Below are 13,823 nucleotides of genomic sequence, written 5' to 3'. Positions count from 1 at the left end.
CGCAAAGTCAATATTTGAGAGCCATGGACATGTATTGGCATATTAATATTGCCACGGGTAAATTCCTACAAGAAAGGTCAGAGGCATAGTAGGATTCTCAGTTCTAGTTGGGCGAGATTCAAAGCCAAGTTGGGTAGATAGACCAAAAATCAATATACTAGTAGATCAATTGGCCAATATTGAGTTCATTAACTCCAAGGATGAAGTTGGCTACCCTAAAAATATTCAAGTGGACTCTCCAACCAATTAGCCATGTTTTTGTAGGTTTTTTTGACATCTTCTAGTTTATATGTTCACTCAGTTACTATCATTTTGCAATTATTTCTTGTTTATCTTATGTTTATGACATATAGGTTGGTAGGGTAGGATGCCCAATTTTGGTATGTAATATAATATGTCATAGATAGTCAATTTCATTACTTGAAAAAATAATTAATGTTGTGCTAATGGTCTGGTATTCCTAGTGGTAGGCCAACAACAACAACAAAACAATTATTGAATGTAATTTTTTGATATTGCCTTAATATAAGCTTGCCTAATGTAAGGACCAGTTCTATACTATATATATATATATATATATATATATATATATATATATATATATATATATATATATATATATAATTCACAATAAAATACAACCAGAAGAGAAAAACATTGGGAATTCAAATTTATTCAACAACTGTCTAACACATTCCTAAATTTCATTTCACTGAACATATCATAAAATTGACATATATTTAACTAAGGCCATAAAGAAATCATACAAAATAATATTGCAACACACATGTACCATTCACCAGAAGATGAGACTCCACTTGATTTGTCGTTAATTGTCTTCCCTTGTTGCCGGTCACCTCTGAGAGTGAATGACAACGTACTTGATCCAAATGCGATGACCCACCGGTTAACCTCCCAGCCTAATCCTTGGGTACTCTTCTTCCCCACGGACCCCCGAGCTACAATGGGGTTGTACAATGGAGGAATTCAATAGCTGGTAAAAGAGAGCACTCCTTGGTTCAAGAGTCCCCTCTCTAAAATCTGCTACCTCACCAAACTCACTATAGTTTCGTAATCACTGCTCTAACATTGTCTCATCCATCCAACAATAGGGTTCCCAAAAGTCCCTTCTCCCATGGCTTGCCCCTTCTTTTGTAGAAGTCCTCATAGGTGACACTTGACATGTCATGCATAATTAATTTTTTTTTATAATTCAATAGTTTGATTATTCACCCACCCATGTGTCACTCTCTCATCAAGGGTCTCCAAAATTATTTACTTAAATTTTAATTTAAAACTAATATTTTCCTCACCTCAATCAAGATTCCTATTTCTTCTCCTCATTTCCTCTTGATCCCCCTTATTACTCCTTAATTTGTGTTCATTACTAAAGTCAATTAATGAGTCAATATTTGATCCCCTATCTACTCCCTAATTTAACTCAAGCTATCTCTTAGATGGATATTCTTATGTTGGTTGTTGCCACATGGAGGTTCTCTACATTTCTCTAGAATTTAATTTATTAATCTTATTTTAATTCACCATCCTCTTCTCTTAATTAGGTTTAACTATTTTAGGATTAATATTTATCCTTATAATTATGTCCCTCTTTCCCCTTTCACCTAATTAAACTACATAATCTACCTACTATTTTCCAACATGGGAAGGGTAGAGTTTTTAAGGTAACCTATTTTATTTCTTCTTATGATCCTTGATGTAAATTTACCTAGTTTTCATTCCTTGATTATATTTATTATTTAATTTATTTTTGATGATTCCAAGGGTGCCAAGTTTGGTTGTGCCCTTCAAGAACTCCCTTGAAGTTCTAAGGGTGCCACACCTAATAGTTTATTTGTGATGCCAAGGGTGACAAGTTGGTCGTACTCTTCAAGAAATTCTCGTGAAGTTCCAAGGGTGCCACACCACTTGCCCTTCAAGAATTTAGTGATTACGAGGGGAAAGTATAGGTGCAACGACATAGACCACTATCATCTCTTATGTTGCCTACTATAGTGAGACTAATGGTGTCGGGGATCAAGGAATCCGCCTTGATGTGTGCCCCCCGGTAAAATCCTCATGAGCAACCCAACTTTGGGACCTGCCCTCATGACATCGTGATCTTCAAGGCAAAGGTGTTTCAACCCTTCCAGCCCAAGTCATGGCGGGAGTGCTAGTGGGTGAGATCAAGGACACTGTCCCACCCCTCCCATGTAGTTCCATCCACTTGTACAACCCCATCACCCATATGTGAGTCATTCGGCCAAGAAACTAATCTATGCCTGCAACCACTAGCATCTCATCGGAATATAGATAAACATATATAGCAGGTTTCAAACTTGAATTTGAATTTCAAAGATAAAATTATATAAAAAAATTTCATCGAACCAGTTGTCGTCAACTCGTCATATGCGAGTGCATCTGATGGTTTCTTGCCATACTCAATAATCATCAGTAACAAGGTTTCTCAGTGTTAGTCATTGTCATAATAGCATCATTAATGACACCTAGTCATTCACATCATTGTTCATAGTAAGCCCGAACTAATGAAAGTATGTAACATAGGGGACACGCCCATCATGGCTATCATCATAAAAACATCAATGGAAACATACATATTTGTCAAGCTATCAACATTGTAACATCAATAGAAATATACCTATTCATAAAATTTATCATCATCATGATTTTAATAGAGAGTATACATATCCTTTATTGCCATCATCTTCATAAATTCAATAAAGACCAAAATTAACCATTTAATGTTACAATCACCATAATACTAATAGTAACATACATAACCATTCATGCTATCTTCATCATAATATCAATGGAGAACATACATAAACATCACAACCATGAATATCTCAATCACTAATAATAGCGTCATGTGCCCGGATCCTCAACCTGAGGTCCTCAAAGAATAATGTGTGGGCCTTAGGGCTAAATAAATGTTAGTGGCATATCACTGTCAGTAAACTAGAGTGGGCACTACATACACCCCCTCTTAATAATAGACTTCATCTCGAAGTCCTTGGAATAGGTAAGGAAAACGGTGATGCATCTCCTCGGCGTCCTCCCAAGTAGCTGAACTAGGACTATAATTGTCCCACTGGACCTTGACATGTTCCACTAACCGTCGTCTAAGCTGCAAAGTTCGCTAGTCCAGTATGAAAACCAGTTCAGTCATCACTGTTCCCTCATCCAAAACTTGCGAATGACTAAAGTCAATAACATGCAAAGGATCTGAAATATAATGACGTAAAACAGAAACATGAAACACATCATGAATATGTGCTAAAGATGGAGGTAAGGCAAGCCTATATTCCACCAGCCCTTTCCTTTCTAAGATTTCAAAATGTCCCACAAACTATGGAGACAATTTTTCCCCCTTTCCAAATTTTATAGAGCCTTTTTGGGGCCTTACTCTCAGGAACACCCTATCCCCCACTTCATAACTTCGCTCTACCTGATGAGCATTAGCATAGCTCTTTTGTTGATCTTGTGCTTCTTTTAGCCTCCTCCTAATCATAGTCATTTGTTCTTCCATCTCTTGCACCACTTCTGGTCGTATTAATACTCGGTCCTCTAGTTGGTCCCAACTGAGGGGTGTTCTGCAAGGTATTCCATATAAGAACTCAAATGGCGCCATCTTGATGGAACTTTGATAACTATTATTGTAAGCAAATTCCACAAGTGGTAAAAACTCCTCCCATCTCTTTTGTTGGTCCATCACATACATCTAAAGCATGTCTTCAAGGATTTGATTTGTCCTCTCTATTTGCCCATCTATCTCTTGGTGATAAGCAATGCTGAAGTTCAACTGGGTTCCTAAAGCTTCTTGGAAACTAGTCCAAAGTCTTCCTGTAAACACTGCTCCCCTATCAAATATGATCTTCTTAGGAACTCCATCCAATCTCATTAATAAAAACTCTAGGTATTTTTGGTGCCTTATATGTAGTCTTAACTGGTATGAAATGGGCACTCTTGGTCAACGTGTCCACCACTACAAATATGGAATCATGTCTTCTTGAGGTCATTGGTAGTCCCACAATGAAGTCCATTGATATAACTTCCCATTTAGATTTTGGTATCTCGTTGGGTTGCAATAAAGCTATTGGATGCCTGTGTTTAGCTTTTACTTGCTGACACTCTAAGCATCTTGCTACCAAGTTCATGATGTCCTTCTTCATCCCTTTCCAAAAGAAGAGTGGTTTTAGGTTTGCACTCATCTTCTTAACACCAGGGTGTGACATGTATACTGCGCGATGTGCTTCATTTGAGATTAATTGGCGTATATCTTCATTTGGTGGTACATATATCCTTCCCCGGAATCGTAGTAGCCCATAATTATCAAGGGAGTATTCTTCATACTTTGGGACCCTCATTTCATCCTCCCTCAAAATTTTGTTAACCTCTTGATACCAGGTGTCTTTAGTTTGTAATTCAAGCAGTTTCTCCCTCAAATTTGTCTTTAAGGGAATCACTGAAAATATTCGCGGCCTCCTACTTAAAGCATCAACCACCCTATTTACCATTCCTTTGATATAAGTGATATCAAAATCATATTCACTAATTAGTTCAGACCATCATCTTTGCCTTGCATTTAAGTGATCTTGAGTGAATATGTGTTGTAGCCCATAATGGTCAGTCCTAAGATCAAACTTCCTTCCTAGAAGGTAGTATCTCCAAATATTTAGCGCATAAACAATTGCTGCCATTTCTAGATCATGGGTTGCATAGTTTTCTTCATGTGTTCTAAGTTTCCTTGATGCATAGGCTATTACTCTTCCTTCTTGCATCAACACACAACCCAACCCTTCCTTGGAGGCATCGGTGCAAACCAAAAATTCTTGTTCCATATCCAGTACCTTCAAGATTGGTGCTGTCCTTAATAACACCTTTAACCTTTGGAATGCCTCTTCACATTTTTCAGTCCAAATGAATTTCTTGTTCTTTATTTGGAGCTCGGTAATGGGGTTTTCTATTTTTGAAAACCCTTCGACAAATCTATGATAGTACGATGCCATGCCCATGAAACTTCGTATTTCATGAACATTGGTTGGTGTTGGCCATTCCATGATGGCCTCGATCTTTACTGGGTCTACTGTGATACCCTCCCTAGAGGTAATGTGTCCAAGATAATGAATCTTGGTTTGGTAAAAGGAACACTTTGACAAATTCCCGTATAATTGGTTTTCTCTAAAACATTGTAGAACTATCCTCAAGTGTTTGCCATGCTCTTCTGGGGTCTTTGAGTAGATAAAAATGTCATCGACAAAGACTTGTACAAACTTGTTTAATTAATCCCAAAATATTCCATTCATCAAACTCATGAAAACACTGGGGCATTTGTCAGTCCAAAGGGTAAAACTACAGATTCATAATGCCTAAATCTTGTTTTAAAGGCTGTCTTCGAAATAGCTTCTTCTTTGATTCTCAACTGATGATATCTCGACATCAGATCTATCTTTGAAAACACAGTCGCCCCCCTCATTTGATCAAATAAGTCATCTATCCTTGGCAAAAGGTATTGATTTTTTATCATCACTTTATTCAACTGGCGGTAATCAATGCATAGTTGCCAAGACCCATCCTTTTTCTTAACAAAAATCACAGGGGCTCCCATGGAGATATGCTAGGTCGTATGAACCCTAAGTCCAATAATTCCTTTAATTGGATTTGCAATTCCTTTAGCTCTAGAGCCCACATACGATAGGGTGCCTTTGCAATAGGCTTAGTGCCTGGTTTAAGGTTGATGGTGAAATCAATTTCCCTTTTTGGGGGTAGCCTGGGTAGTTCTTCGGGAAATACATCCTTAAATTCAACAAGGAATGGATCCTTATCAAGGTCTTTAGAGTCAACCTTATCGTTTAGAGCTACCACTGAGAACATTTGACATCCCTTTCGCCTAAATTTCATTAGTTGCATGGAGGATATGAACCTCAGGGACACGCCTCGGTTCTTCCCCCTTAATGATTTTCTTTGGCCATCATCACTGGTGAAATGTAGAATCTTGTCTTTGTAGTCTAGGAGTGCCTCATGTTGCTCCAACCAATCCATTCCTATAACTATGTCATAAACTCCTAGAATTGTAGAGTACAAGGATACCTTGGTCTTACATACATCCAGGTCCACCTCACAATCCTTTACCATCTTTCCTACATTTCTTTTCATACCACATGCCATTTCTACATCTCTAAATTCATATTGTGGAGTTGCTTTATGTTTAATCATTGATAATGCATTTAGAGAAATAAATGAATCAGTAGCCCCTGGATCTATTAAAATGACAAAACTCATACCATCAATATTACCTGAGGTTTCCAACACAGTGAACTGGTGTTCGACCTAGTGATTTTTCACCGCTGCATGGATGCGATGAGCCTTCCCCAGATCCCCCGTTGTAGTTGCATTCTTAGTTGAGTTGGTATTACTTGTCTTTTGAGGGAAATCCCTCTCGTAGTGAGGACCTCCACAAGTCTAACACCCCCTCCTAGCGGCTTGGCTCCTACTACCAACTGAACCGGGAGTTGGTCTGGAACTCTACTGGAAAGAAGATCGGTGTTGAGGTAGTGTGACTTGGTGTTGTCGCATATTCCAGTGTGGTTGTGGTTGACGAGTTTGTTGCGGTACCCTGTGCGAATGCTGAGCTAGATGCCTCTGCAGGTTGACCATCTGTGGACCCCCAAAACTCTAGAAATTTTACCTTTTCCAAATCTCAATGTACATCATTTCTTGTGATGCTTTGGGGTGCTTCGTTTTGTATGACAAGTCCTCCATGCTCCCATTCCAAATGGTTTATTAATGCCTCTGACATGTGTTGGAATGATCTCATTAAGTTCAACACTTCTCCAGCTGGTATCTGTTCTTGTGTTGAGATGTTTTCCCCATCATTAGGTGGGGTGGTAGGAGTTGGTTGTTGTGGTGGTGCCATGTTGTGCTCTTTAGTTGCCCCACTCCTTCTTGTACCTCTTCTAACCATGGTTCACCTGCCACAATTTAATACGATTTTTCCTTATAAGATAAAAAAAAATCAAATAAAAATAATGACCAATGTGAGTGGTTCTATAATTTATTGTTATTATTATATACTTCCAAAGGAACAATTTATGCATTTATAAGTTCTTGACATTCCTATAAATTTTAATCAAAATAGTACCAACCTCCATAAATTCTAAATTTTAAATCTTTTTGTTTTTTTTGAAATGTGCTTGGGCCAACACCATAAACCATGATGATACATTGATGTGGGACGTTTTCCAACTGTTTTTATATTATTGATTTTATTTATATTTGCTTTTTAATTTCTTTTATTAATATTTTGGCCGGGACCCGGGACACGCTTTGGAAGAGTGTTATGAGTGTTACTTCAAACCTGTTCGATGATATTTGAATTAAAAAGTTTCTCATTATTAACCAGTTATTATTAAAATGTAAGATGAAAACAAAAAGCGTGTGTATATATTTCATTTAAATATATAAAATTCTTAATTTGACATGTTTTTTTAAATTAATTATTAATATAAAATTTTGTTGAACATTTACAACTAAAATTGGCTATATAATAAAAATAAATTACTATGGCAGATCCTCGCTTTCTACGTGGCTTTCAAAAATAAAGAATACGAAGCATATATGATCCCTTTCTCAAACGAGAAAGAAGGAATCTAAGTTTATTTTTAGTAATTTGGCATGAATAAAATTTACATAACTATTCTAATTTCAGAGAATTCCCACAGTCAAACATGAAATTATTATTTGGAAACACAAATTTCTCCTGGGTATTCCCATGATAAAATTAAAGAGAGTCAAGATAACTTCAAAGTTGAACTAGGTACAACTCCTGGTAGCATGGGTGTATAATAAACACCTGTGAAATAGAATGAAAAAAAAAACTGTAGCTTAACTAGCTGCTTCTTTTTTTTTTTAAGGGGAGGAATTTGGCAATAAGATTTATTTATTTATTTTTTTCTTTTATTTTTTAATGAGATTGCAATGTTCTATAATTTAAATTTTATTTTTGAATATAAACATGGATTCAGTGTGTAGAAAAAAAAAATTTGAAACACTGAATTGTGTGAAGTTAACCACTATAAATTATGATATTCCACATTTTTAACAAAATTTCAAGTAAATTGAAGAAAATCTACCCTAATAAGAGCCAAAACGATGCCTATACTGTAAACCAATATGCCAAGAAAGCTTAATTGACCATCTAATTTAAGAACATGTAAATATCCAAAGACAACTTAAACAATTATCGTTGTGAGAACGAGTGAGGAAACAACAATTTAGAGAAAAGAATTGAGGTAAACCAGAAGCTTCATGAGGATGAAAGTTGATAGATTGGGAATCTTCCCAAAACAAAATCCGACTTGAGCACAAAACGCTCGGTGCATGGCAACAAATTTGGATTTTGAAGGAATTTGTCATGTGTTCTAAGGCTTTCAACATCTAGAAAACAATTGAAGCTAATGCAGAAATAATTGTACCAATCTTAAAACATCCTGGGACTCTTTTCCAGATTTAGATTAGAATGGTGTAACAAACATATGTAAAAAAAAATTATGGGCTATCAAGGATTTCATTTCTATTAGACAACAGTTGGGATTGACAATCTTCAATTGGATTATTGAGGATACAACTCTGTATATCATCTACAGTTTATTCACAAGCACCCGCATAGCCTTTGGGGAATTTGGCTATGGCAAGCCACTGTTTCAGTCTAGTATCATTCTGTGACAGAATGCTACAGAAGGCCTTTGTTTATGTAGGTCTGGAATCCAAGCTCTTGGACGTGGATGATAAAACAACCATGCACTGTTGGACTCCAAAGAAGTGGGATGCCAACAAGCAAAATGTCATTCTCATACATGGCTTTGGGACCAATGCAATGTGGCAATGGTACCCATAGATAAAGCCTTTTACACAGAGCTTCAATGTCTATGTTCCAGACCTGGTTTTCTTCGGAGGTTCGACAACCAAAAGCTCTGAGAGATCAGAGATTTTTCAGGCAGAATCTCTCATGAAAATGCTGAAGAGATTCGGTGTGAACAAAATCAGTGTGGTTGGGACCAATTATGGTGGTTTTGTGGCTTACACTTTGGCCTATCTCTACCCCGAGGCTGTGGATAAGGTGGCGATCGCAAGCTCAGCTATCTGTAGGCAGCTGGAAGACAACATAGAGCTGCTTAAACGTGCAAATATGTCCAAGATTTCAGATCTTCTACTTCCACAGTCTCCTGCTATTTTGAGGACTTTGACCAGACTCACTGTATACAAATCCCCAATCACCATAGTTCCTAATTTTATCCTGAAAGACTTCATTCAAGTATGTATAGATGTCATTTTTTTTTCCACTATTGTTTATGAAATCCACTTTGGAGTTGACTCTGGCTATCTAGAGAGCGAATTCTTTACATATCTACCACAATATTGAAATGGCTTGAAGTTATAGCACAGACACATCTAACCCCAGGCTTGATATGCATCTGATGTTGTATATTTTGCCCAAGGTAGAAAGATATGGACAACGAAGGTTGTAGAGTTAACTGATCATTTTACCATATCCAGACTATGCACCTAGCTTCTCTGGATGAAACATAAGACGCAACATTTACAGACACCAGTCATCAATTATATAACTGCTGCCTTGTTTATGTTTGTATCTACTGATCTAAGAACAAATTCTAAGGGGTTTATATGAACTGTGATGCAGAGTCCTTAAAAAATTTGAATTCAGAGTTGTTCCAAGAAAATCGAATCTGGGCATTGCTTCTTATTTAAAGGAAAAATAGAAATATAGCACACAATGGTTACACGTGTCAATTCGATGTGGGTTATACTAGAGGAAACCGGGGTTTATGTTGTGCCTATCCACGTACCTGTAAATGTGCTTTGGCAATTGTTATCACTTAAGAATTCTAATGCCAAAATTTCTCACATTAGTTTGATGGTAAAGGTCGGTGCTAGTCTAAGTTTGATTTTTGTTTTCCTTAGAGTCTGAGTCTTAGGAGTCTTGAGTCAACTATGCATTCTCATTCATCACCAGTCATTCTCATTCATCACCGGTCTCATAACCATGTGTCAGTTTTGTTCAAAGGTTACTATGTGCCACAAAGCTCTTTAGGTGATTTCGTAGTGCATGTAATCATTTTGAAGTGTTTTCACAGCGCATAAATCCTTTTTAGCAGTTTCGCAGCGCAACATGTTTTAGGTGATTTCGTAGCGCATAATTCAAAATTTACACTGACTGCGCTACGAAATTGGAGATTCGTGCAATCCGTAGCAGATCTTTCCTAACTGTCAAATCTGTCAAGTTCAGTTATGGTTGCATCATTCATTGTCAGCTTATACACTCCACATATCACGTCGAACCACTTATCTCCATCATTACAGCCGCTAGGTACCTTGGTACACACGGATTGCAAGTTCCAAGAAAATCTAGGTATTCACAGTCTTAATGATTATTGTATTCGTTGCATGGGGAACAAGTCTGCAAGTTTTCAATTTGAAGGCATTGTTATCAAGCGAGGCAGAGATTGAAGTTTGAGCAGCACTAGCATTTCAAACCTCCATTACGCTGAAGTCTCATGGAGGGATCAGCAGAAAGAAAAGACCACAGATCAGGCAGATGCTTGAGAAACGAACTTGAAGGTGTAGACATTGTCTTGAAAAACAAAGAAGTTGAGCATGCATTCAAGCAGGTTGGATGTTGGAATTTTTGTGAGAAACTCCAGGGAGGTCATGCACAAATCACCAAGGAATTTTCTTTGAATTTCACAGGGCTGAATTCGAAGGTTTGGATGCTCGAATTGCAAGTCTCACCAGAGGTAATATCCACAGTTACTGAGATTCCAAGGGGACAAGAAACTTGTTTTAAGAATTTCAAATTTGCTGTGACCCCCTACAAAGAATTTATGAAGCCGGAGTACATTGACTCAAATTTAAACAAGTATGTGCCTAGAAATTATGTCAAGGACTCATATGCCAATCTTCTTACCTGTATACAGAGGTACCTTACCTGTGAAGGGAGATATAATAAGGTGTATTCATACCATTTCAAGCTTCTGCTACATTTTACAAGAAAGATATCCATTGATTTACCTTTTTACTTATTTCGTAGCTTAAGCAAACTGTGTGATAAGGTGCAGCTAAGGAAAGAAGCTTGTGAGACCTCATTGTTTCACCACGATTTAATTAAGTTGATTGTTCTGCATGAACTCCAGAGAGTAGGTAGGGACTGGCCCACATTCATATTCATGTCTGGTTTCAAAAACGAGACCGGTCTCAGTCCTCAAGCCGCAAAAGATCTTCCAACAACAACTGTCACCAGGCAGAAACAAGATCTAGGATGTTTTCAAAGTTGAAGGCTAGGAAACAAGTAAGAGAATTCACCAAGCCACTGACTATCCAGGATACACCCCAGCAGTCCCTTAAAGAGAAAGCTCAGGTCAAAGAAGGTGCACATGAATCAAGCACGGGTGAAGGAGTTCAAAGAAGAAGGACTAGGAGCCAGGTAGCTAAAGAAAAAGGAAAATCAGTGATTATTGAAGAAAGCCCTGTTTCAAAGGGAGACTTAAATGACTTACTGCAAGCCATTGACATTGAAGAATCTCCCCTGGTTCAAGCAGATTTGATAGAGTCAGGAAAAGACAAGGCTAAGAGAGTCAAAGCCTCGAAGAAACTCAAGTTTGATGATCAGGTTGATCAATTTGTATTTAAACCAAGGAGACCCATAACGAGGAATTTTAAACAAGTACAGGAGGTACTGCCAAGAGCAGATGAAACAGGGGAGGTAACACAGCCTCATGAAAGAAAGGATAAAGGCAAAGCAGTTACCATTCAAGAAGAGGATAGTGTGGAAGAGTTGAAAAGGAGGTTGGAATTGGCAAACTTTGAAATTGCTAGATTGAAGAAAGCCTCCAGGAAATTTGCAATTAAGGAGGCTTATTTTAACCAAATGCAAGCTCGGTGGGAGGACAAAACATTTCAAATACCCGAGGTGGTGGATTGTAATGTTCAATTCCGTAGCTGGACTGTCCCTGCAATAAAGGAAGCACAATTTATCAGAAAGGTCAATACAAACCTGAGATCTGGGATCAAAGTCATGAAGAAACAAATTGAAGACTTAAAGATACAATTAAGCCAGCAGAAAGAATTTCCTTAAGGGAGTCACACATCAAGTAAGGCTATGTTTCAAATTTTGATGGTTTTCCTTGTTATAATCTTTATTGAAGAATCATACCTTTCCACTCAGTTTTGAAAAGCTTCGGAGCAATTGAAAAGGATGTTTAAATATCAAGAGGCTCAAAATAGCAAAATTTTGGTTGAAACTGTGTTTTTGGAATTACACAGCAGTTTCGTAGCGCGCTACGAAACTGCTGAAGATGATGACTAATGCACAATAGTTTCGTAGCGCGCTATGAAACTACTGAAGCTACATAATCTAAACTCAGTCAACTGATTTTGAAATACAAAGGGAAATTTTTTGAAAAAGGAATATCTTCAAGGGATCATCTAAAGGTATCAACTTTCAACAAGGTCAAGACAGGTGGAGGAAACATATATTCGAACCTAACTCTAAACTTTTTGTTATAAAGTGATCACATTTACTACAGTCCAAGATATGTCAGACAGCTTGGAGGAGCTTTTGTCTTCACACATGGAAAAGGTTGACAGCACATCAAGGACGTGGCATTCTGATATATTTTGTATAATCAAAGATGAAGGGCATGGTTCATTGGATCCGAATATCTTTGAGGAAAACCAAAGGTAGATAAACAGGGACAGTTTCCTATTTTTCAGGGGCAATGGAGAAGATGTGACATTGAGGACCAGTATGGAGCTTTGAACATCCACCACAGCCAAACTAAAAAGAGACCACTTGTCAAAGAACGAGAATGATTGTAATTAAGGCTATTATTAGCATGATATGGAGTTAGACTCCTATTTGATTTAGATCTCTAAAAAGTCTAGTAGCAGTTTGTTACATTTAATAGGTAGTTAAAATTTAAATAGGTGTCATAAGAATTAGAATTCGAGTTCCCCTCATGTTGGAGGAGGAATCTCAGCTCTGTAAAAGAACTCTATATATAGGAGAAAGAGCAATGTAACCAGGGGTTGGAAATTTATAAGTAAAAGCTCTGATATTTGGCTTATGTAAAGACTCTATTTTTTTGGTAATACAGTATTGGCCTATGCTTCTCAAGAATCATAAAGAGATCAATGTGATGAGTTTCTTTTATTGTCTTTTCATTGTTATCTACAGTGTTATGAGTATCTGATTACTTAGAAATCGCTTACAGTGCTCTAATTTCCTTCATATACTCATAAACTGCCTTCTATGTATTTGGTGTGTTGAAATCTAAATGTCTTGACTTCTCTGCAAAGCCAACCCTGCTGTGAATATTGAATCATATATGACTCCATAAGCCCAATGGATACTTGTTAGTTGTGTTTCCACCATTTTCATTTCTTAGTTGTTTCACAAGAGTTAGTCATCTTGATCATAATCAAAAACCTTTAATCCTTTGAGAGAGACCTCTCAGGTTGGGGAGGCTAAACCTTAGCCTAAAGTAGGTTTGAAACAGTTACTTGAAGTCTTCCTGGTCTGCAGCCTTCCAGGGTCTGATTTTGAGATAACAGCAATGTTGAAAATTCCAGCATTGACCACCAAACTACCATTTCATCTACCTTTAAACCATTGTGGATTTCTCCTATATTTCTTAATTTATCATCTTCCATTTTATTTTTTTATTTTGAGATTAATCATCTTTTCATTATCCTCAAAATATGACATTTATAGTAATCTAAGTGCTGGT

The 13,823-nt window shown here is 37.2% G+C and overlaps 1 pseudogene; it reads left to right on the top strand.

Annotated features, from left to right (window-relative positions):
- Positions 1-8,704: 8,704 nt before the first annotated feature.
- The window catches only part of LOC149203913 (uncharacterized), an 89,569-nt pseudogene continuing 84,450 nt past the window's right edge, over positions 8,705-13,823 (top strand).

The sequence above is a fragment of the Pinus tabuliformis genome, chromosome 2_1 (assembly GCF_031772625.1).
Source record: "Pinus tabuliformis cultivar Carrire ecotype Pingquan chromosome 2_1, CPIR1, whole genome shotgun sequence".
NCBI classification, from domain to species: Eukaryota; Viridiplantae; Streptophyta; class Pinopsida; order Pinales; family Pinaceae; genus Pinus; species Pinus tabuliformis.
Note: the sequence above shows the minus strand (reverse complement) of the source record. Positions and strands in the feature narration are given on the sequence as shown.